The sequence below is a fragment of the Spea bombifrons genome, chromosome 3, assembly GCF_027358695.1.
Source record: "Spea bombifrons isolate aSpeBom1 chromosome 3, aSpeBom1.2.pri, whole genome shotgun sequence".
Taxonomy (NCBI): Eukaryota; Metazoa; Chordata; class Amphibia; order Anura; family Pelobatidae; genus Spea; species Spea bombifrons.
Genome location: NC_071089.1, coordinates 86,931,979 through 86,958,226, shown reverse-complemented (window position 1 = coordinate 86,958,226; position 26,248 = coordinate 86,931,979). Strand labels below are relative to the sequence as shown.

Here is a 26,248-nt window from a genome sequence, read left to right as displayed (position 1 = left end):
GATACATTTTATCTCATTATTACCAATATATATATATATATATATAAAATTCATTTCAGCTGTGCTAAACACCTGCAGTTTTACTATAATGGGTAGGGGTGAGCATCCATCAAGACATGGTGACTGAAAGCATAAGAGTGGTTCTTATCGGTTTCCAATAGAGAAAATGATGTAGCTAATGCTTTTATATCCGACACTGTATTGTATGCTCTTCAAGACTTAACATATATTTTTTATATGCTTTACACCGCAAAAAAAGAAAAACATTTTGTTCACTTGCCAGTTTCAGATTAATACAATTAGCTGATAATAGTGATACTAAATAATAATAAACTAACATATAACATCAGTCAATATTATCATTGAAAAAAGCAACCTTATGTAAGCAATGCACTCACCGTTGGAATATTTTGTACACACAGTCAAATCTTTTCTTGCAATGTTGGTTGATTTTAAATGTATAAGGTTCAACATTTAAATATTCAGTTTGACAAAAGAATATTAATCAGTAGGAAAAAAAAATCCTGCCACCGATCAGGTATCTAGAAATCAAGCGATTGCTATCTCATTGATTTCTGAGTCAATATACCCCAGTGGGAAATACATTCTTCTTTAATGCTGAATGTTTTTTTTTGCAAACCGAGGAATTTAATTAGCTCTATAAATGCCAGAATGACAAATAAGGTGCCATTGTCTCAATACCTTCCCAGAAATTGGTCTTTTAAAGCACATTTGCTGTATTAATCATCTAAAAATATTTTTGATCGTTGAATTAATAGGTTGCGGGCTGCACCAGGTACTCATTGGCATAGGTGATTGCCTCTTAATTACCGTATGGAGGCTTTCTATTCACTATTATTAATTCATGTTTCCTGGCAAAATCCCAAAAGGCAGCCTTCCCCTATATCTCCTAATTACTTCTGTAATTGAATTTGCCCACTTTTTCAAACCTATTTTTCTAAACTGACTGTATTTATTCACTCTTTATTGTCTGTGTCCTTATGTTGGTTTTCTAGAAGCCAAATGTACATTGATTCTTTCCTCCTTTCTCATTAATTGTCAAGAGCTGTGCTACATCCATTTTTTTCTCAGCTTGTCGGTCCTATTGCATGGCCCAAAGAAGATGCTTATTACTTAAGGTTAGGTAAAATAGACTGGAGTTAATTAATTCATTAGCAACCCTGAGCCAATAATTACTGGCGCCCTTTCGTTTATGGACTTGTCAACAAGATACAAAGGAAAAAAGGCCATCTACACATGGAACGTCCTTCAAAATGAGACCAAACCCAGTGCAGATGCAGCACCTGAAGGTTGATCTATGTTCATCTGAAATGTGCTTTTTTTGTTGTTTAATTCACCTCTTTGTCTTCCTGGAGGAAATTCACAATGCAGTTTAGATTGGAAATGCCCTTCAGCATGCTAGCAGTAATATTTGACAAAATCATCATTTCCATGTGATTTTGTTTCTAAATTTTCCTTGTTGATCAAAACGTTTATTTAACGTACCATATATTATTCCCAAAAACATATTTGTATCAATTAAAACTCAACTTCCATGTATATTTTGCATATGTTTTTTTTTTTCTGTTAACTTTTACTTATAAGACTTTATCAAATGTGACATTAAAAAAAACGTTTTAATAATATGTTGTTTTAAATTTAAAGACCTATTAATTCCATCGCTGGATTCAGACCCTGAAATAAAAATTGTGACATTGTAAAATATTTTCCAAAAAAACTATTTCTAGGGAAGTGTAGTATTTATATTATCCTTTCACAAATTATTATTATTTCAAGGTTATTTATGGGAAATGGCAGAGAAGCCATTCAAGGTGAAGGGTTTTAGCACTGAACCAACTTAGTTAAGGGACAGATCTATGTAATGTTTTGGTGAAGAAACGGGGGAATTGGTCTGTAAGCATTAAAATCCTTAAATACAATGTGTCTGAATTAAGAAAGCATTAATTTCTGTAATAATGGCTGATTCAAGAAAGCACTAATTTATGTAATAAAATATAATAGATGGATGCCTAAAGAAAGGTAAATGTCACATAATCAGTCCTGTATCAGTATGATACATTCCAAATGTGGACACGTGCAAGATGTATTTTTCATTATGCTTTGTAGAAATTTAATCTGCTATAGTTGAAAATATGGTTTAGAGATTTTTCTTTGAGAAATATTCCACTGTAATTAAATAAGAAGCACATTCTTATTTCAGGTCACAATTATAGTGTGATATATATGCAAATAATCCAATGTGAGTCCATGGAAGGAGGATTTCCCGGTCTTATGTTTCATCATTCATGGGCCCAATATAAATTACATTTTAACATCTTAGTGAATTTAAGCTAATCAAGATTTTGCAGTCAGGATTCCAGGGGTCTATTATGGATCATAAAGTTAGCTTAACCTTTGTCTTGAGGAATTTTGATCCAAGTCTGAGGAATCATATTTTCAGCTTGCCTGTGTGCTCTATAGATCAGAATGTGAATGGTGATACATTAAGCAGGTGAAATTAAATGAATAGTGATACAGTTTCCTAAATGCCTTAATAGCAACAATGAGGTTAATTTAATAAAATATTATAGAGATCCCTGACTGGACACAAAACATATATTTTTTTAAAAAAAAATATACAGAAAGGGGTGCGTACAACCTAAAAAGCATAAAAGGCATACACAATCATATTTCTATGTCTTAGTGGTGGGCTAAGCAATACGTGATCATATAGTGTGACAGAATTCTTGCTTTGTTTTGTGTATTTGTTGGTCTTTATTATTATAAGCAACCCGGTTGTGCGCTACCCTTTCTGTATTTTTTTTTTCTTGCTGTCCATATTTGCAGTTTTTGACCAAACCTTAGGCTTGAGCAGCCCCACCTGCTACACGAGTGTCTCATTAATGATGTCCAGAGAAGACTTTTAATTGCTTCAATGTCTCGTTTGAGTTAAAAGGCAAATGAGTCCCACTTTTTTTGGGGGGGGGGTTTGCCTTCTTTTGGATCAAACAGCAACAAATTAACAGATTAACTTGATGGCCGCATGTCTTTTTTCAGCCTATGTAACTATGTAACTATGATTCAGCTTTTTGGTAAGCAATATAGCCATGTAAAATGATAAGGGACTCACCAAACTTAAGATACCTTGACTTATTGTTAAGCAATATATGGCCATATAATGTGATGGAATCTCTAATATGTATGCCTTGAATGGTATTCACTGGGCACGCGCTGGATTCTTGCTTTGTGTATATTTGTTTTGACTAAGCCCACTAAGCATTGTTACCTTATTGCGGCCACTATGGACTGGGGTTGAGATCAATATCCAGGAGCAAGATTTGTTCACCTTGTGTAGTGCGTAAAATAAAAACCCAGCATCTCTTAGTCCTCATGCAAGACTGAAAGTACGCTGATTTAACACAACTCAAAGAAAGATTAAACATGGTTTCATGTTATATTAAATACTAAGGATGCATTTAGAATGTTAAACATGGGCTGCCATGGAAATCACTTTAGCTTGAATGAATTTAATACAGGATTATCAACTGAAATATAGATGTCACTTACCTTTTATTAATGTAAACTGCCTATAATATTATAAATTAATAACCCTTGAATTATTTTACCAGTATCATATTGGGAAATGCAGCATTAGTGTTGAAACTATGATTTAAGCTGCAGATCATCTTAAAACCTCCACCAAAATAAATAGTATTAACACGCTAATCATGGAACTCTTTTAATTCCTCTGTGTGGGTGGTTCAGATCAATTTTTTTTTTCAATTTTCTATACATTAAAGGGTTAAGGTATATGGGTGTGTTTGTGTGTAAATATATATAGTGCCAATATATAAAAGTGTAGATTGCAAATGTCACTAACAGTAGTTGAATATAATGTGTTTTTAATGTGATAAAATATGTCTAATTATGAAATGCTGTTTTTAAGGCTACATTCTAATTAATAAAAGAACACTTTTTTTCTTAAGGCGGTATAATTTAAATTAAGGAATTGTGTTCAGGAGACAAGTCTATGGGACTTACAACTCTTTCAATTGTTTTTGTCACTGATAAACTCTGACACTGCATTGTTTTCTTGTCAGGGGACATTATGCTTGCAGTTCAGCAAATATTTTCTTCTCATTTTGACCAAAACATCTTTTAGACATTCCCTTCTTTCTTTTATTGATTTGTTTTCTCCTTCCCTTTTCTCTCCCTATTGTTTTCTTATCATAGCTTCAGGTTATTACATAGGAAGTATTGATGGGAGTGGATGGTCTGGGTCGATGGAGAGCTAATGCATCCCTAATCCTGCTATTGTTAAAGAGTTATGCCTCACTCTGGTCCCTGATGGGGAAAAGGAGCAGAGCTGTTGATCTGAGTTTTATTTGTCAGAAACCAATCCATCAATCAAGCCCAAGCATGTCTGAATGCTGAATGACATGTAGGTCTCAGCTGAAAAAATTCGATAACGCTGTATTGTCACATTGCTCACTTTCCCTTTTTCGATAAGAAATACATTGGCCTGTAATAGATAAGACATGGGCCTAGTAAAGATTTGAGGAGAGAGTGTTGGAGTCATACATGACAGCAGAGGTTATAGATTTGCAGTATTAATGCTACTTATAGACAAATAACATTGGGCAAGAATTGATTTTGAAGTTGTAATAATCACTGGGCTTTGAACCAACTTGAGGACACTTGGCGGAGTTTTGATGATTGGGACTTGACATTTGATGTCATTGATTCATGTATAACTGTCCCTTAGGAACCATCAGCTTGTGTACATAACATTGAGTATTTTCCTTTAGTCTTGTGCATCACTTTACTGGAATTATCAATAATATATGTTATGCTGCAGTAGGACATTAATACCCCAATATGCATTTTGGGAACTGCTTGAGGACTATAAATCCTATATCCTCTAAAAAGTTGTTTTTTTTCCTGGATCATGAAACATTCTAGCATAAAACATGGGTTTTTTTTGTTAAAAACAGATAGTTTTGCCGGGTACATGCACAGACCATTGAAATTAATTTGCAAAATAAAGTGATATCAAATCCTTATCCTACTTAGTTTAAAAACTTTTTTGTTTTTTTAAACAGGCTTATATGCGCAAGCTAAAAATAATCAAGGGGGGTTAACAAGCTACTCTCTCTTGTTTAGGTTATCATGGTACAAGAAGGTTTTAGGAAACTCTCAATAGATACACAGGTACACAGTAACATCAATGTAGATGGCAGAAACTCTGTAGTAGTATATATGGATGTATTATTATGTGTTGTATGCCTACATTCTTATTTATATTCATTATTTTTAAGGAACTTCACATACAATAAACATATTCTCAGTCATTGTTATGATAAAACATGTCTTTTTTTTTTTTTAAATAACTCCAATTACTTCCGACTGGCAATATTTCTAATAGCGATTTTCAAAGTTATAATTATGGTACGAAATTTGGTATCTCTGTGCCATTATTCCAGTCATTGAATTGCACCCTTTAATATATTATGAAAAAAATACTGCCTTCTGCATATGTACAATTTTCTTTTCATTCTTTCTTTCAAGGTATCAGCATGCAGGAAGAAATGTTTAAACATTAAAATGTTCCATAGGTATGTTGGCTGTTATTTCGGGAGGGGGGGGGGATAATTTCTCTCTGACACAGGATGCTTAAAAAGCCATTATGTTCTTTTTTGCCATTAAAGTAAACAGTTTGGAGCATTAGAAAATGTATTCAGATGACCTATAAAACGCAGCGACAAAGGTAATAGAAAAAAGACAACAGTCCGAACCAGAGGGCAAAATGCTGAGCATTAGGTAGCCTGAAGTATTTTTAAATAAGATGTTTTTCCCCCTCTGCTCAGTGACTTGCAAACTGTAAAAATCAATGTTTGAGTGCTTTAGATTTGTCGGATACATTACATTTGCTTGGCTGCTCCATTGTATCTGTCCCATATTTCCAACTAGATACTTTTAGATAGAATGATCCTATAGCTCATATACTCAATATTGATTTTTATAGATTAAACAGACCTTGAATTGAACTGCATGGGGTTAGTAGCATGTAGAACTTAAGATTCCCATTTCCTCACAGTAGGATTCTATTCCTGGTGGATGCTTATTAGAGAAGATTAGTGTCTTCAGAAGGAATGTTCTTATTTTATAACTGGACCAGCAAATGTAAAGTACAGTGTATGAATTCTTTTGTGTCCTTTTCTTTAAAAAAAAAAAATCCACTCATTCAAGAGGGTTTATTAAGGTTGTGGTTAAAATCAATCACACCAGACTATTTGGCTTACTGTTGCGGATGTGTACAGTAATGAACCCCTGTGGTATATGAGGGTCAGTATATGCTTTATGATCCTAATAACTTTTCCTCTATAGACAACCAGCAGGATTCACAAAACTTGGAAATATTGGACACATGGCTAAAGATACTTTAAAGCCAGACTCTTTCTTTTTATTTTATCATGGTATTATAGAGGAAGAGGAATTGTCTACGAAGGGAAAGGACGCATGTACATTATGTTAGAGGAACTATCAACCTTTGCTGTCCTGGATTTTAATTTTACCCATCTCCTATATGGGGGAAATGTACAAATCTCAGTAGCTAATTAATAATAATCCCAGGTATGCTCATAGAGACTGAGCCTGGTCACTACATACTAACTGTAATGTATTGTTACTCTAAATATAAACCTTCTGGTCTGGTAATGTGAAAGATGTGAAAGTCTTGTAGAACATGGTCATTATGGACAGTGTCATATTTATATTGGCTGCTGGGTCCTATGATATGACATATCTTAATGATGTCAACAACTACATAAAAGGAAGGTGCCCTGTGTCTGTGACCAATTAGCACTAATAAATACACATATTACAGTGATTGTTTATATATACTGTGACAAACTCTGTAGCATGAGGACCATAAATGTCACATTTAGGGGTCTTAAGCACAGTCCTCTAGGGCAATCAGAGTCAGGAACACCAGCTTGTAGCCAAAAACAGCGCTTTATTTTAACTGTTCAAACGCAAAACCCCAAAACCAAATCATAAAAAGAAAGAACCTAGCTCCCAATTTGAGCCCTCTCTAACTAAACTATGCTGGCCCAGACTGGCCAGCCTCAACACCCACTAACTTGACCTAGTCTTCTCCCCAGTGATTGTCTGGGGCAGATCAAATGTATCTTGGTGTTCTCCAGAATAAATATATATATATATATAACTTTTTATATACCCATAGGCATTCAATTTAGCCAGGAATTGGCGACTCAAAGATAAAGCAAGGGACCATCATGCAAAGTATGCTTTCATACACAAAAGGCTGCATACGCGTTAGCTATCTGAATGTCCATACAAAACCAAGTACCTATAAGATAAGGCAGTATGTAAATACAACTTTGCATTTGTCATGGGAGCTGCTTCTGTCCTTCTGATGCTACATTGATATACATTGACCCGCAAAGGGATAACGCACATACATTCATGCTTGGATACACAGGCAGATGTGCCACGTGCATTTCTACATAGATATTTCCACAAATGTATACACAAATGCATCAAAACAGATCCAAACTCTTAACTGTGGAGTATCTCTTTTCCTGTAGCTGTAGCTTCCTGGCTGGGGAATCCTGACACAGTAACTCTAAGCCTTGCCTTTTCCTTACAAGCAGAGAACCATGCAGCTTTGACCTTCACCCGCTTGTTCTACAATGCAGAACAGGCCAATCCCTTTTTGGAGGGAAGATAGTTCTTCCTATTAGAGGGCCTGCTTCTGTAGTAAGGCTGCACTTATTCATATTCATTCTGTGTGTCCAGCTGCAGGTAAGTGAATTAGGTAAGTGGGGACTACACAATGTAAAATCTAACTTATAGAGTTGCATTTGTATTCTCTGTGTTGAATCATTCTCCAAATGTAATCAAATCTCTCCTAACTGGAGACTTAAAATCAGCTGCGGGTGGAGTGAATAAGCTTTGGACTGTGCTTGCACACAATGTGTTTTAGTTCTTTAAATATTGTGAAGGCAAGTCACCAGCTGAGGGAGGAGCAGGAGAAAGAGAGTCTACCCCACTAACGTCTATGTCAGAACATAGTCACCCGCTGGAACTCCACCCTGGATAAGGTGAAATGAATCCTAGAGCAGCAGAGTGTCCAGTCCATTTGGTCAAAAAGGAATGGGCATTAATGGGGCAGTGGGTGGTCCTGAAGCCATTCAGGGATGTGACTTGGAATTTACCACTGCCACTTTGGACCAGGTCATACCCTTACTTATGTTCCTTAGACAAAATTAGGTCTTTCCTGGTGACTACATGTGATTACACATGAAAGTTGAAATGCTGATCAGAAGGCTGATAAAAAAACTCACTGATGGCATGCATGTGTCTCACTGAGGACACCCCAGGGCCATCCTCTGTTAAGGACAAGTTGGCCCTTAAATAGGGACATCCTTGTCCGGAGGGTGCATGAGTTGCAGCACAAAAGAGAAAAATCCCAACAGCAGTGGCAGTGATGCCACCTACATGTCCAATTCCCAATCCCTTGCACCCATGTAGAGCAGCAGCACTAGATCCACCAGAACATCAGACTTTTGGGCATAAGACCTTGATACTTTGGTGGGTATCACCTAGACTCTCCAAACTGATACTAGCACCTCTGAAATTGTCAAAGCCAACCTTGAAGAACTGCCACTACCTCCTACTATTGACCCTCTAAGTTATACGGACCAGAAAGCTGCTATCTCTCGAGGTCAAGCAGCTGCTTTTATGCCCAACCACCAGTGTCCAAAGCAAGAGGGTTTTTTCTGTGATACTTTCCCCTCTGAGAACACAGCCCCCCCCACACCTGGTAGAGCATATGGCTTTCCTGAAAGTCAATCTACTCAAATAAGGTTACCCACATTATTAAAAGTTAGTGAGGACCTAATGCTTCTGCTCTATCTTTTTTAGTTTTTTAAAATATTGGGAAAATGTTATTTCCAAATCAAAAAATACGTTCAAATTTCGTCTGAACCGAACGGTTGGAAAACAAGTGATAAATACGGAACACAACTTTGTCCGAATCAATATCAAATTGTGTGGGAACCCAATACATCAACCCTGGCAAAAAAGTATGTTAGACCAACAGATATCATACATAGATGTAAATATGGCCTCCATGATATTATTGAAGGGAAAGGGAGACCTTAAGCCAGTTCCTCTAACATGCACCAAACTGGATCAAAACCAATGTGTGGACAAGCCAGATGTTTGGGGCAACTGGATTAAAGTGAGGACTAGCCATCTGGCAAACTTTGCAAGTACATCAAACTTGTTTTTAAATTGATCAGAAATGTTCCAAAATGTCATCACAAGTACAATCAACTTGAGGTACAATCAATTTAAATGATTATAGCACATAAGAAATCTAATTTACTAATTTAGTTTAATCTGTGAATGCATTATAAAGCAATTTTCATAATTTCTACTAGGTGTATCTCTATTCTTCATTAAGCTAAAACCTCATGACGCATATTAGAGAATACAAATCTATTAAGATAACATTTGGCCTTTAAAGTGGAAATTCCAAGTATATTTGGTATTACTTATAACATGGAGGAACTGATTTTGATAACTCATTATATTCCAACTGTTGTTTACAATGCATGATCGCTTACAACAGGAAACTGTGGGTAGATTCAGCAACCTGATTAAACCTTCATCAGAGTTTAAGAGTGGTTAAAAATGCATGATTTGCAACTCTGCTCCCTGACTAATCATTAACTAGCGATTGTGAATTCTATACTATAACCAAAAATGAAACAACTTTTACTAAACTAATCAATGGAGTGAGTAAGCTATTAGCAGATTTCAAACTGATACATTTTTACACATACATTTTAGACCATAACTTTAGTCAACAATTCACAAGCCATGTTTTAAGACATTCAACGCAAAAGCTGAATTAATCCCTTTCAATGTCTACTCTAAACTATAAACTATGGAATTATAAATTGAACAGACTTGTTTATTATCATACCTCATTCACAGTCACTGCCACAGGGACGGCTTCTTATCTAATCTTCTATTTTTACCTTAATTTCAATATTTGACACATAAATGTAAGTCAGTCAATTTTTTAGACATCAGTTGATACACTTTATTAGCTAGAAATACCAAAATAAATCTACTAATTTATCACAGGGATAATGAGGCATTAAAATAAACATCAGCAATCAGCCAACATGAAAAGTAGTTTTGATGTGGATTCAGCACACACTGAGCTACTATGCTCTCTCATTCTTACTCACACTCTTTTACACTCTCTCATGCTCTCTCATACTCTCACTCTATCTCATGCTCTCTCACACTCTCTCTTAAACTTTCTTGCGATCTCTTTTAATGTCTTCCTACCCCTGACCGGCGACCGCTTCCATGAATAAGAGTGTAAGTGGGAGTGTGAGAGGGTATGAAAGACTGACAGAGTAAAAGTGTGAGAGAGCATGAGTGAAGGTGAGTGGCAATGAAAATCCCTCTGAATTTCGTCCAAAAAGAATGGTCAGGAAATGAAATACGTTGTTATAAAACAAATGGACCAAAAACAAAACTAAAGATCTGTGAATGATTTTTGGTCCATTTGCACAAGTCTTTCAAGAATGGCTGTGTTTTTATTAAGCTACACGATAAACATTTAAAGAAGATGATGCTGATGGAGTACATTGACATGTGTACTATTTAGCCTTGTAGCTAATTAAAGTAACATTGAAGCTAATTGAATCACTTCTTGAGAGGAGAGTTATATTAAGTAATACATTTGTTTATTGTACTTAAAAAAAACCTTTATCAAACATGTGAAGATGTCACGTTGGTTGGATAAGATAGAAAGTTAGCATAAATTATCTTTTATTATCCAGCATATGGTACAATTTGTATACAAATATCTAAGGCACTTTCTTATGAATCACAGTATTATACCACAATATACAGTATGTATCTATGAAATGAATCTTATGGGAGTCATACCCATAAACACAGTGGTTTGTACATCAACCAATGCAATATTTCAGTTGCTCCCTCCCTAACTGCCTTACCCTTTCACCCTCTTACTCTTGCACTGTGTGAGCAGCCTCACTTTTGCTGCAGGGTTACCTAACATTGTATTACATGACTTTGTCGTGGTCCTGCCTTTGCAATTGGGCTGGTCCAAGTGGACTCCTCCCTTGCCCCAGGTCACCCTGCCCCTGTCCGTATATTATATCTAAACCTCTGACCCACTTTAATTTACATAATTACTTGTTCCAACATTTTTCCTCCTTTGAAAGAAGCCAACCCCCCACATACTTTGCTAACTTTGCTGTTTCTACTACATCTCCTATCTCTCTTCTTTCCTCCAAGCTGTTAGTCTTCTGGAGATGGGGTATCCAGAACTGTATACAATATTCTAAGTGAGGTCTAACCTGAAATCTGTAAGGTGGCAGAACCGCCCCTCTCTTTCTTTGACGAATACCTCTTGCTGTATAACCCAGAGCCTTACTTGCTTTTTGTGATGCTTTATTGCATTATCTGTTTACCTTTACATCCCCAAGAATAATTATTCCTGAGTCCCTCTCTTCTGTTGTCACTGACAGAACAGTGCCTCCAATGCTATATTCTGCCTTGTAGTTTTTATCTCCTAAGTGCATTATTTTACATTTACTAACATTAAATTTCAACTGCCACACTCTCAACCATTCTTCAAATATGTGTTTCTATATTTATTGTATTAGGGGTTGGGCACAAGGGGCCTCTTGACTGTACATGTCCCCAATTTAATAGGAGACAACCCTCCTCCATAAAATGTCATTAAATATCCCCTTTCCTTTAAACCACATATAACTACAGTGACTGGAAAAAAACAAACAAACAAAAAAAACTAAATGTAATTTTAATAAATGAATTCTGTTAATCTAAAAAACTGTGGAGGTGATGTAAGCCTCTAGGACATTGCATAGTAAAATTGGGTATAAAGGAGCGCACATTGAAAAAAAAATCCAGGAATAAATTAACAATTAAAGAGCTATTCAAAAAAATGTGTGCTAGACATGACTCATTTCTTTTTTTTTTTAGTAAGCATATTGCTACATTTCATTTAGAAAAAGAAACTGAACAATGTTGTTGGTGCATTAAAATGTTAAATGTAACTAAAAACAATTATCCATGAAGTGTTGAGCCTTTGAGAATGTATCGCTTCAATATGGCTTCATTAGAAGCAACTCACCTGAAATGATCTGAGAAATACAGTGCAGTAATACAAGTCAAAGAATAATAATGTATCTCTAATAATGTTGTAAACCATCATGCAGTTCTAGATGCTGCTCAGAGAGCATGTTTGGTCAGTCAATATTTAATCTGGAATATTAATACTTTTATGGTCTATGGAGTTCTTTCATTTCAATAACCATCGGTCTTGGTCTTCTTGCCTTTCTTATACTTATTGTGTTCTGAGATCCAACAATCTTGTATCTAAATGTCATTGCATGCTTTTGTAACAGAAGTAAAGAAGAAGCATGCCATTAGTATTTTTTAATAACTATGACAAATGACAAATGTGCAATGTCTGGTATTTGCTGCTGTTTTGTGTTTTTTCCCCCTCATAAATTCTGTATTCGCATGCAGAATTCAGTATTCTAATTTTCAGTTTACATGCTTTACTATTCTTTAACCATGTTGCATTACACTAATATAATTTGTAACTGGTGTGATGGAAAAATTGATGGAGGAAAACTAAAAATGGTTAACTTTAAGTAAATAATTGTTAATTAAGTATGCATGGCCAACCTGGTCAGATTAATGTGCCAATTAAAACATCTTTGGACAAATAAAAATGAAGAAAATGGTTCACTACCTTGATGTGTTCTCTTGTACACTTTGAAGCTATACAAGACAGCATAAGGAGATCATCAATAAACTTAACAATAACAGAAACAAATAACAAATCCTACAAAGATGTTGATTGCAATAAATGACTATTGAAATAGATATAAAAATGTGCCATGTGAACCACATTCTGAAGAATATAGGGAACCTAACCTCTTGGTAAGGTTTGATTCAAAGTCCTTATAGCTGGACTATATCTGTCTATAATCTACCAAGCCCTTACCTGAACAAACTATGGCATTTCCATCTAAAATAATATATACAAATGATTTAGCTAGTGTATATATATAATTTTAATGGTTATTTATTGATTTATATAGTGCCATCATATTATACAACAGTATAATTGGTAAGCAGGTCATCACATAATTTGGGCTCACAGACAGGTAATATGGGGCCTTCTCAAACATGTTTACAAGTTAGAAAATACATTAAGACAATATTGAGAATTTGTTTAGGGTTACAAACATCTAATCTGTGTTATTGTTTTAAATTCTAAATAATTTTCAGGAGGTCTGTGAGATCAATATTTGCTTAGGTTTATTTTCCCTGTATCACAATTTGTCTCGCTAATTCATGAATGTCCAGAACTGTTTATAAAAGCAATCCTGGCAGTCTAAAACTAGTGGGTTGGAGGTTTAAATATAATGTAAGGAAGGTTTACTTTACTGAGAAGGTGGTAGATTAATAGAACAGCCTCCCATCAGAACTGGTAGAGGCTTACCCAGTAAGAAAATGCTTAACATGCATGGGATAGGAATTAAGCTTTCCCTATTAAGGACTGATTAAGGTATTTTTGCTTAGGAAAAAAAAATTGGCATACTATATGGACCAAATAGTTCTTTTCTGCCCTCAAATTCTGTTTCCAAAAGGAAGTTGTTCACCTATGTGTTTTTTTCTGGAACTTTTGATTGCAAAAGCCTACTTCAAATAACAAGTATTAGGGAGGAAACTCTCAGATTTACCCATAAGATGAAAAATGGAAGGATTTCACTGCAAGGTGATGACAATTATCAGTATCATTGTGTTGTGGTGACAGATGTTGGCAAAAGAGAAACAGATAAAGCCAGCAGCTGTGCACTACATGACATCCAGTTTTGACTCAAACAGAAGTGTGGCAGATGCTCCAAACTGTCATTTCTTCTTAATGTCTCCAAAATCTCTTGCACATCCAGTACATAGCTGGGCGCTGGGATTCCTGTGCTCTGTTTTACAACCAAAGCTAAGGACAAAGAGAAACCGGTTGTGTCTTTACTTTACCTTGACAAACAAGCTCTGCATTCTATGTACAAGTACTACAAATAAAAGGAGTCTTATCCCCCTTCTCTGACCTACTTGTGAAATTCTGCAACATAAGGGTAAATATAAAGAGGGATGTGATTGCTGAAGAGTTATGCACATTTACAACTATTTTCCTGTCTGTGGAATTTTACCCTTTCAGTGCTTTTTAATACTGATTTGAATACCTGCGGTGTGGGCACTCACTCTGGCACCCAACTAGTTAACATCTTCTAGAATGGTTAAAAAAATGATTTTGACGTTTAAAAAAATAATGCAATTGGTAGATGTGCAAAGAAAAAAATCCACATTAAACAATATAAAAATAATTAGATTACCGCCCTATCTGTACATTAGTAATAGAGAACTATTGTTATTTGTGGCAAATTAAACCCTCTTTAAGAGTTGCTCTTAACATTAAAAGCTGGTCTCCAAAGTGGTTTAGTAATTTAAATGTTATGTTAACAATTAGTATGGGTCCCCATCCAGCCTCCCAGTTTGCATTGAAATATTACTAGGAATGGTGCAGTTCCTGTGCTTGATTCTAAATTACTCCCCACACTTAATTATGAGGATAAGAGGGGATGCCTCATTCCTCTTTGTTATAGGATAAACTTTCAGTAATCCCAAACAAAGAAGCCAGTTCTGGAAGATATAGGATTTGCTAGCAGGATTATGGACTCAGAGATAATGATGTTCAGCCAGCAGAAGCAAGCTTCTATTTTAATTCAAATAAGCGAGTAAACAAACCACTGGTGTTATGGGGAGAGGAGCTGTCTTCTGTTGCTACTTTGGCATGAATATTTTTGCAGAAAAAAATCTATTATACCTCATCTTCCATGAGTTTAAATTAATAAAAGATACAGATTAAGCTAACCACACACTCTATTAAAATAACAATACAATGTACTATATGTTGTCAGTGTAATTTAAAAATATATATATACTGCATTGTACTCAAACCAGGCATTTGGGATCTAGCAGAACAGTCTAAGAATATGAAAATCAGGGTTTGATTGACTTTTGCGGAGTATTTGTCACTTGGCACCTCTGTACTGGTCTGTGTGCGCTATGACATTTCATAATCAGGGCACATATATTATAATCTATATATATATATATATATATATATATATATATATATATATACATACATATATATATAACCTGTATGCGCTAGCGTGGAGGTATTATAATATATATTGGTTATTACATGTCAATGAGGGGATTTTAATTAATATATGGTTGTTCTAACATTTTAAAGCTATTTTTAACATCAGAGAAGGATTGTTTTCAGACATAGACTTATTGACACATGTGCAATTATATATATATATATATATATATATATATATATATATATATATATATAGTATCGGTGAGGAATGTTGCAGTTCATGGAATGTTGGAAGCCAAGAGAAAAGGTGATTATCTTCTAAATTACAGAACAAACTCTTCTGTAGATCTTTGCAGAGAATTACCCCACGGAGAGTGATGGGTTGATTTCCCCTGACGAAAGCTTCCAGCAAATATTCAGTTTTCCCAAACGCTACACATAAGCTATTTAACGGTGAAATTGTAATCCCCGTAGAGAACGATCCTGATATATTAACACAACAGTCAAATTAGTTTATCTAGGCAGGTGTATAATTCAGCCCATTTCCAGTATATCTCTGAGAATTTATTTAAAACAACCCAAAAATCGTTTACAAGCTATTTAAAATGTTACTCGCTAAAGTCTTATGAGTCCTGTATGCTTTGCTTGATGGTTGTTTCAGAGCCCAGTTATTTAACCCCTTCCTAACCCGAAACACAGCTAATGGAATTGACCTGCAATTGGACTGATGTGTTTAATAAGTTTGTTGCTTAATGTAACAACATGAGTAACCCAAGAGATGACGGACACTAAACTCGCATTTAAAGCGTAGATTTGGCTGGCAGACCACTTGGGCAAAATTATTATTAAACAGAAATAACCCTTACCTATCCTGAAGCCTATCAGATGGCTGAAGGAGAGGATAAGAAATACATGCAATAAAAGATCCGTTAAACCCATCACCAAAAAGCATTTTTTGTAGCTGGTGTAGATGGGTTGAATGGTTCTGATCTGCAATTATCGTTTCTACGTACTATTTTATCAAGAAGTGTGTATAATACCTCTTTGACTCCCAGAAGGTGAAGCCTTGGTTGGGGTTTCATGGGTTAATCTCCAAACTTGTTGGTTACAGGCATTATGGGTTGGTTCGGTGTTAAGAACATCTGCATCAATCTCTCTCCATTCATAGCCAATCATGCGAAGAACGAGCTCAGATACGAGGCGTGTGTTACTAAGTGGCGATGTTTACCTGTGCATCACGCTACCTGAGTAATCTACACTCACCCTGTGTACTGCTCATTAGTCAGTGTCGATCTAAGGAAAAAAAAATATTATCACAATTTAATTTATGATCTTGGAATGAGATCACCAACACTAGGTAAAAATTAACTAATGGCCTGTAATGCAACAAAAATATTTTTGTTTATGTGAAAATTATATATCTATCTATATATATATATATATATATATATAAAAAAATATCTATCTATCTATCTATCTATCTATCTATATATTTGTGTGTGTGTGTGTCATTAGGTGCTTGGTGACATATTCGTAAAACTATTTAATTAAAAAAAATAGTGTGGATTCACTTTTCAATGGCATTTATACCGAATCAATTATTTTATGTGGAACGTACAACGAAGAGTTAATGAAAAGCACTTCAATTCTGGAAATAGAATTTGCCTATTTTCACTGAGATGTCAGTCAGTCTTGATTTTATTTTTTAAAAAATATACATTTTACCTGTAAAATCCTGTGATTTATTACATTGGTACTTGTGTTGTTACAAGTAGCAAGTTTCTGATTGTTGTTTTTCTGCAAAACCACAGCAAACTTCAAATACTTGTATTGAGGCACCAACTCTTTAAACTGCCATATATGTTGTACGTTTCTGAATACAATGCCTGGCTGACCATGAAAGCTGCCTTTTGACACATCATATATAAAGAGAAAAATTACCACCCACTGATGTCAAGTGGTATGCTGTTTGCAAATATTTATGAAGACTAATGGTCCAAAGTGCATATTTAGATACATTTGAAACATTATTCAGCCTTCCAAAGTAGCATATTCAGACATACACTTTTTTTACAATGGTTCTTTGATCGTTAATGGCTTTTTAAATTATCTATGTATTGCATTGTAATATATTACCGATTGTACATTGATTATAATGTACTTTCTATTGAACTGGCAGTGGGTGAAGTAATTTGGAATTGTTTTTATTTATTATGATCTGGGGCTTCTTTGAATAATTCCAAATCCTCTTTTAACCTCCCTCTTCAAGGAAGGGTTGTGTTGTATTAAGATTTATAGCACAGAAAGGGTTAAGGAGTATAATCATATGCTTCCAATTGTGTCTGGTGTGATAACGTCTGGGGCAGAAGTCACAATGGGGGATTGCTGTCAGCTCAGGCTACTAAGGAGAAGTGGGGGTACTAATTCCTATAGAAAGGTAGACAAACACCATCAGAGACTAACAAGAGCCCCCGCAGAGAAACACTGTCCCTGGGTTACCTAAGCCCTCTCCTGCGGCCAGTACCTACATCAGAAGAATCCGTTATCTAAATGCTAGGAAGATGGCTCATGCCCCTGTGTGTAAGTGGGTGATAATAGGGGGTAGGATGGATAGGGGGGCATTCTTCATCATAGCAATTCAATCTGTCAGCTAAACTGGGTGACAAATGTATCTACACGTTATAAAACCCATAGACATCCTCAGCAGCTACATATTGGGACCCTGGCCAGTAATAGTGTATGTGGTTTCGTGCTGCTGTTCTAAATATATACTCTCATTCTTTTTTATATTGCCAATAATTATCCGTCTATTATATACAGTTCTTTATACTGTGTACGTATATATATATATATATATATATATATATGTATATATATATATATATATATAATATCTTATATATTTTATAACATTCATATATAATATATAATATAATTATATGATAGATAGGTAGATAGATAGATAGGTAGATAGATAGATAGATAGATAGATAGATAGATAGATAGATAGATAGATACACTCAATTATATAGGGATTTAATAAATGCATTTCATATTTTCATCTATGTAAATGGATTCCTTACACCCCATGGCTGCAGATGTGCAGGGTGTTTTCCTGTTCACTGCAGTAACAATAGAAGAAAAGTTAAAGGATGGTATTAATAAAATATGAAGAGATCAGTTCAACCTTGCAATGTCTTTTTTTTTTCCGGGGAAAGAAAAATCTTTATCAAATCCCTATTCTATGGCTTCAATAAACAGAAGCCATTACCTCACGGCTGCTTTTGTTGGCCCTATACAAGAGAGAACAAAATGGTTATTCAGGGGAACGCTTTAGATATTTATTGTGGGTAGTATGCACAAAGAGGACTGTTATTGTATTAAAAAGAGCCATCTGTAGCAGAAACAATGCCATCAAATTATCTTTGAATACCCACTGAAAAATATAAAGCTTTTTTTCTCTCTTCTGTACGGTGGGGGCATACAGCAGTGTTAGGATAACTGATTTTGTGTGTGCTGTTGTCGATTCATTCTTCTCTTAAAAAACAGCCATTTGGGTTTTAAGCCATAAACGATGCTTCTTGTTTCAGAAGCTGCAGTGAAGAGCTGCACAGGGACTGGAGAGCAGGCAGCGGGATAGATGGATGGACAAAGCTGCTGGGGACCGTTTAAGCTGGAGATCTGTGCACACTGCCCACAATCGGGTGGCATCTTAAAAAAGAGGGTTTTCAAAGCTCACTTTAGGATTCTTGCACTTCATGGGCTCCCCTTTATTGCCGCCAATCAAAGTTCTCAGATGACAACACCCCGAGTTCCTGCCACGTAAGTAATTACAATCCAAACTTTGACACCCCCTCCCCCTGGAGCTATTTTATTTTGGATCTAAGTGTGATCAGCGAGTCCGCCCATGTGCCAATCACCCATCAGTCTGAGCTAACCCAGACCAGGCTTAAGGTCTCTGCTTAGTTGCCTTTCTCTTTTAACCCGTTGTTTCCTCCCGTGTGACATAGTACTTCTGGCTGTCCCGTATCTAGCATCTTAGATCGATGATCGCCCTTTGTATTGATAGCTATAGAGCTACGCGCGTTATCTATGACGGTGCAGAGCGTGGATCAGTAGAATTTACTAAGAATCCCATCCCAACTCAGTCAGCCTTTCTCTAATATAGAGCGCTGTGAGATGTAACCCGCCGCTTCCAGAGAGTGAGACACGCTGCTGATCACCGGTGCAGGGACGCTTAGGATCTGTATATGTACCGCCACCCTCCAGATTCTGTTGAGAATAACTGGCCAATTGGGCTAGCTGGTGTTTATTGTACAGCCATAAAATATAGATTGATGGAAATCATAGTTGCTGTCTGTATGGGGGTGAAAAGAGGGCTGTAAATGAAAGATGACTGCCCAGTGCGCGTTAAACTGAACCTGGGGTGTTGCAATCACTTAGGTTTTTATGCTCCATTTCTCATTGAAGAGCTGCTTAACTGCTTCTCCTGATGAAGGATCAACGAGTTGGCTCAGCATCCATATGCTGAAGAAGCTATGGAAACCCCTCCTCTGCCCTGTTAACTGGTGCATCTCCAAAGTGTCATGTCCTGCCAAAAACAGCATGTGGACTTCCACAGAAACACATCATGCCAATATTACTCTGAATATCTGCCCCCTTGCATTGATGCTGCATTATGCACAACGTTTCGACCTCTTGGCATGTAGACGGCTACAAATGTATCCAAACCAGCTATAGTTACTGTATAGCTATACTTGACTTTTTGTATCCTAGAGGAATATACGCCACAATTTTGTTCTGTAAAGAAACTCTAAAGTGAGGCTGGAATTTCTGGCATTTACAATAGTTACAATTTACTTATCTGGTACCCTGAATTATTTAACTACAGTGTCTGATCCCTCTTAGTCACGTGTAGAATAGTTAGGACAGTAGTTTATTTGGATTACACATGCCATTAGTGCTGTGTAATGACAAAACCATAATAAAGCGTATAATAACTGTATACACGTGCACATTTTCTGTGTATCCTTCTCCTGTGATGGCACATGAAAACCATATGGTGATAGGCCCCTGATTGGGGATGGATAGCCAGACAAGATTATATACAGAGAGGTCAACAGGACAATTATCTTTTATATATTGGACAATAGACATTTATTTAATATTTAAGATCCTCCATTTACTGACCATGTTGGCATTTGCCAGTAAAAATAGAAACAACATAGAAGTGGCAGGACCGTCTGTGTGGCCCATTACTAAAACGTGCTATTTAATCTTGAGCTCCAGGTATACAGTCCGTTGTTTCTGTAGCACTGCCCATACACACGCTGTTTATGTGTAGTCAGTGTGCAGCACAATGTGACCTACTGTGACATATGGGCACAGCGCCAGCTAGCGGCTGAGGTTATAGATCTTTGCAACAGCGCCTCTTCTGGTTGAATATAGACTCGACAGCTAAGCATGTAGACTTTTTTCACATTTTTCATGTTATTACCTGAACTTTAAATTTCAGAGATTATTATTTGTGTCCCTTTAAGACTTCTTGAAAATGTCATGACCAACGATTCGACGATTCGATTGCTATTTCAGTATTTCAGAACAATGTTCTAATGCACAATAGTCTAAGTGGCCTCTGTACCTGTGCTTAAGGTTAGGAGATGCAGAAGAGAATATATTCAATTGCATTAGCTATATTCGGTTTTATTATTATTATTATTATTTATTTATTTTTTGTGCTCCAGGGTGAAAATCTAAAAACTGGCTACCCTGACACTGATTAATTATACCACGATTTAACTTAGCTCCCTCTTATCATTGTTAACAAAGTTTTATACCACCACCCCCGCCCCTCAAAAAATTATAAAGGTTAATCTCAGGTTGAATGATACAGCTGTGATTGACAAGCGAAAAGGTGTTGAGGGCAGGTCGGGCTGCCTTATTTACAACTCACTGCTCGATGTAGAGCCTTTGTTAGGACTGGAAAGCTAATTTAGTGCTGATCAAAAGCACCACAGAGTTAAAGGGCTGGTAATGACTGCTAATTCCATTTCAGCCGAACACATCCCCAACTGCTGTAATTAAGTACGTGCCATGTGAGTGCAGGTGAAGAATATTTTTGGAGTATTTTTTTAATGTTAAGGTAGATTTGCATATGTAAATTCTGGACCACATTAACCCTTACAGAGCCAGGGGACACTAGCCCTCCTCCAGCCTGTGCTTCTTTTGTTTCTGCTATATTAAAAAAATTGCATGACATACAATATGCATTGAGGTGCCTATAACTAAAAATGACAGCACTTTATCAGGACTATATCAGAAAACTCAAGACAAAAAATGATAGCCACTAATCTTTAAATAGAATCTACTTTCAATGATTTGCATGGGATAATGAGTGGAGTCTTGTATTACACTGACTTTTGCATTTAGCCTAACTTTTTCTGTAGGGGACTTCAAAGATAAGCAGAGACAGGCATTCTTGTACTTGGTTAGAATTGGGGGAAAAAGAACAGCCTTTAATCTTTTTCTTTTGAAATCAATTTAGAATAAAGATCGTTAGTACACCAGCTAAGACTGCAAGATATGCGTTTCTCTAGCGGTTGAGGATGTCTTAGATGTAAGGCAGTTGTGGAGCACGTTGTCTTGAGCCCCCCCTGTTGGACACAGTGGGAGCTGCACAATGCCAGTCCAAGTGGAACTTTGTTTCAACTCGGTTTGTGTCTTTAAGTGTTAGAACTTTCCAGTTCTGACACAATCAGTGGGCATGTTAAAACGTATGAAAGATGAAAAAAACGACTTCTGATCATGTATTTCAGTGTTTCTTCATCATTATTTTATTTGATGTCCTTAGAAAGATACTTGTCCCCTATTAAAAAGTAACATTACATTTTAACCTTTTATGTGGCTATAAAGCCTGCAGCCTCTTGGACTACATTACTTTTTTTTTAAGCCATAGTGGATGAAAGGTTTTTTTTAAGCAAGGTATTCTCTCAAATGCACTTTTTTATTGTCCCTTCTTAATTATTATTATATAACTATTAATTATATAAAATCGAATATAAAGAGATTTTCTTTGCCTGATAGTGGTAGAATATGATTATTCATATACACATATATATATATATATATATATATATATATAGATATATACATATAATCTTTTCATTCATTTTTGCCATGAACGGAAAATATATTATATATGTTATTTTTTGGAGGTTTTTTTGTGTGGGGATTACCTATTCATGCATCTATTAATTCTGCCAAATAACCCTGATTTTTTTATGATCTACATATATATCCATAAATAATTCTCCATGGCCCCCATAGCAGTGAACCATTTATGATATTTATGTATAGTCTACAACTCAAGAAAATTACGATTTCTTCCACTGTTCTCTATTTTAGGGCATTTGATTTTCAAATCTCATGGATACGTTAGCAGGTGTATTTCAGAATAAATACTCCCTTATTTCTGTCTCTTTTTGGATGCAAATGTTTTTTTTATCCCTCCATATCACTATTCTTTAAACTATTTTGTGAACATTAATATTTAGCAATATATAATTAGTGGCAGTGGCAAATATGAACATGAAAATATATATTTACGCTGGGTTTTTTTGGCCACTAAATGGTTAAACCCAACAGCTCAGTCTAGTTTAAGAAGCCATCGGTTAGCAAAAGGTACCTTTTTTGTCTTGTAATATGATTACATAATAGTGCTGATAATTGATTATGCGTCAGGAATAATGCGCTGAGTAATGGCACCCAGTTAATATATGCCATTAGTGAACACAGACCACACATCTTAACCTTTTGTGTGCCAGGGGCTTTGAGAGGTTTAGGGTCTTATTTCCTCTATGCATCCCATTAAGAGGGAAATAGAAATCCAGTAGGTTATATATATATAATATTACTATATTGTATTAGGTATGAATATATTCCACAAAGTGTTAGAAACAGTCAGAGAACAGGGATTAGTCTCATTTTTAAAAAAAACAACAGATACAGAATCTGATCAGGCTTCATCATCGGATGTAAATGAGAAATCAAAGTAATTTCTCATTTATTTTTGGATCAAGGAATAAAACAATTGTTAGTTCAGTTTAAGTAGGGGGCCACAAAAGACGCCTTAACCGGCTTTAGAACAAACCAATGCAATTTATTAATACTCCGCTTAAATGTATTAAATTGATACAATGCGACCTGTGAACTAAACGATGCCAGCTACTAAAATAAATCTATCATCTATCTATCTATCTATCTATCTATCTATCTATCTATCTATCCATCCATCCATCTCTTATCTATCTATTTATCTATCTTTCCATCTCCTTTCTATCTGTCTATCTATCCGTCCTGGCATTTGTTTCATTGTATAGGATTAGTGCTATCCCATACATATTGTTATATTGCCTGGAGTTGTTAAGATGTAATAGGCAGACAGAGCTGAATGCTGGTGCTCGGAATTCCGCTGCTTTTCGAGTGTCCTGAGAGTCCTTGAATGAAATCATTGGGTAAAACTGGGTCTAAATGAAGCGCTTGTTCCAGCCTTGTTCCCCTGTACATATAACGCCACTTCAAGGAATCCCAATTGCTCCGCTTCCTGATCGGTCAAGAACAAAAGGCGGGAGAAGTAGTTTCAGATAATCAATAATACATTTCAAGGACACTCTTGCCGTTCTGGGTAATTGTAATTGTGTTGGAAAGCAGAAAATGAAATCTGATTGTCTGACACCTAGTTTGTGAAAATGTAGTGTGGGTACTTTAAATATGCTTCACGCTACAGATATGTCATGTTAACATATTTACTGTGTCATCATACAAATCATATAATCACGGGAACATGAAATCGGGTTCATCTATCTATATCTATCTATCTATCTATCTATCTATCTATCTATCTATCTATCTATCTATCTATCTTTATCTATCTCATCTATCTACCTGCCGATCAGTAAATACCCCACTAATTAAAATAAACTACCAGTGTATTTATTATTATATACGCGCGTTACCTATGTGGCCTATACCTAGCGCGTTTAATTCCACGATATACGGCAGTTTTCCTAAACTGAAGATAGTTATCTTAAGAAATAAATTTTACTTGTATACCTTTCGAAAACTCTTGATTTTTTCCTCTTTGTTTTTTTTTATTATTTTACGTATCTATAAGTGCTTACGATAGACCATCATCTAATCTATGTGTTGCACTGTTTGAGAATCAAAATTAGTTGTCGATATATTTTTTACTCATTATTTGTTTTGTTTTTATTTTATTTTTTATGATTTTTTAAAAAATTATTTTATATTATTTTACTTTTTTTTTTGCTATTAGCGCACTGTCCCACTTCACCTAATTCCGTATGCTTCGAGAAGAAAACTTTTGGCTTCCATGGTTGGCATTTTGCAGAGAATTGAGTTACCAAGGCATTAATTATTTCGGAGGGAGATACAACTCTCATAGCCCCTAACAGTTAAATAAGCCCTTTTCAGAATTTTAATTACAAAATAAAATGAGGCAAGTTCTTCCTTTGCAAGGGTTTGTGAGTGGTTAAACAGAGCTTCCCCAATACTGGTGGTCGTCAGACTCTACTAATTAGTAATGCTGAGAATTTTTTGTTAACAAGGGCATTCTCTGAGTTCGCTCAGATCCCCTGCAGTTTCTTCATTTCCATAAGAAGATTAGAAGTGCGGGGAGCGCACTCAAATGCAGATCCAGAAAAGAAGCGTTTTTTAACAAGCAATATAATAGCAAGATGCTTGGCTAACTCTCACCTAATTACCGCAACTTAAACCTCTATTTGCCTCTCCGAACAAAAATATGCTTCTGCGATTTTATGTACTTTCCCCTTAGATTTCATCCTTTAGTGACCGTGATAAAACTTTAATATTTTGGACCCGGTGCGTTTAAAGAATTTTTTTTTGTTTACTATGTATAGGCTTTATTTCAATAAATTAAAAAAAAATGCGCGTTTCCCCCTTTTCTCGGTAAATCGCGTCTAATATTAAAAAATAATATACGTTTTTAGTATTTTTCTGGAACATTGCATACATGATCTAGAGCTTGAAGCATCGAATCGTCACCGATGTTTACTATCTTGGATTGTGAAAACCTAGCGTTAATTAGAAATAATTTATCGCGTCTAGTAATAGATAATCCAAAGGTGTTTTTTTTTTTTACTCAGAAATTATAACAAATTATTTAAAAATTGTATTTTTGTACAATACAATGTTACACAAGTATGAGAATATGTCTTCGTTTATTCTCTATACAGACCCTCTACCAGCCTGTCTCTTTCGTTTTCTGTCTTTAAGGTACCCTGTACACCTGTTTATTTATTGCGGCAATAAGGAGAAAGGGTATAGATGTTTAAGAGGCAGTCCCGTGCTATATACAACATAAATTGCCATGTATCTAGAAACCATCTTTAACCCTGTGCGTGCCTGAGCATTTGTAAAATCATCATTGTTTTTTTTTTTATTCAAAATAAGCGAAATTATATCACCAGTAGAAAAAAAAATAGATGAATGCTTATACCCAGGTACTGTAGAATTAATATTACTACTTTGTTGGCAATACTAGTTTATTTGAAACCATTGTTCAGGATATAATGAAACGTATAAGTACTTATCTCAGAGAATGTCTAATATCATATATAAAGCGTGTTCTCTTACAATAAATTCTTTATGTGACACCTAGGAGACAATACACTGTATGCTTAATTATGTCAGGGCAGTCTAATTGTTTTATTCGATTTGTACAGGCAGACTACTAGGATATGTAAGTGGAATAAGGTGAAAGCGGCGCATCCGCGGATCGCCAGTAGACGGCGCTCTTACACCGTCAGTTCCCAAAGGATTTATCTGAGAATCTGTTTCTCTTTAATCCCATGAATATGCCCACTTTAATAGCAATTGAAGAAGATCAGAAAATCTCTAATGTGCTGTTCAAACTTATTC

At 35.6% G+C, this 26,248-nt stretch overlaps 1 long non-coding RNA gene across 1 annotated transcript in view; it reads left to right on the top strand.

Annotated features, from left to right (window-relative positions):
* LOC128484649 (uncharacterized) overlaps nucleotides 1-26,248 on the top strand; it is a 209,814-nt gene that overhangs the window by 167,173 nt on the left and 16,393 nt on the right. Inside the window, exon 4 of the long non-coding RNA XR_008351183.1 lies at nucleotides 18,880-19,111. This is a non-coding gene — a long non-coding RNA (uncharacterized LOC128484649). The remainder of the gene's footprint in view (nucleotides 1-18,879; nucleotides 19,112-26,248) is intronic.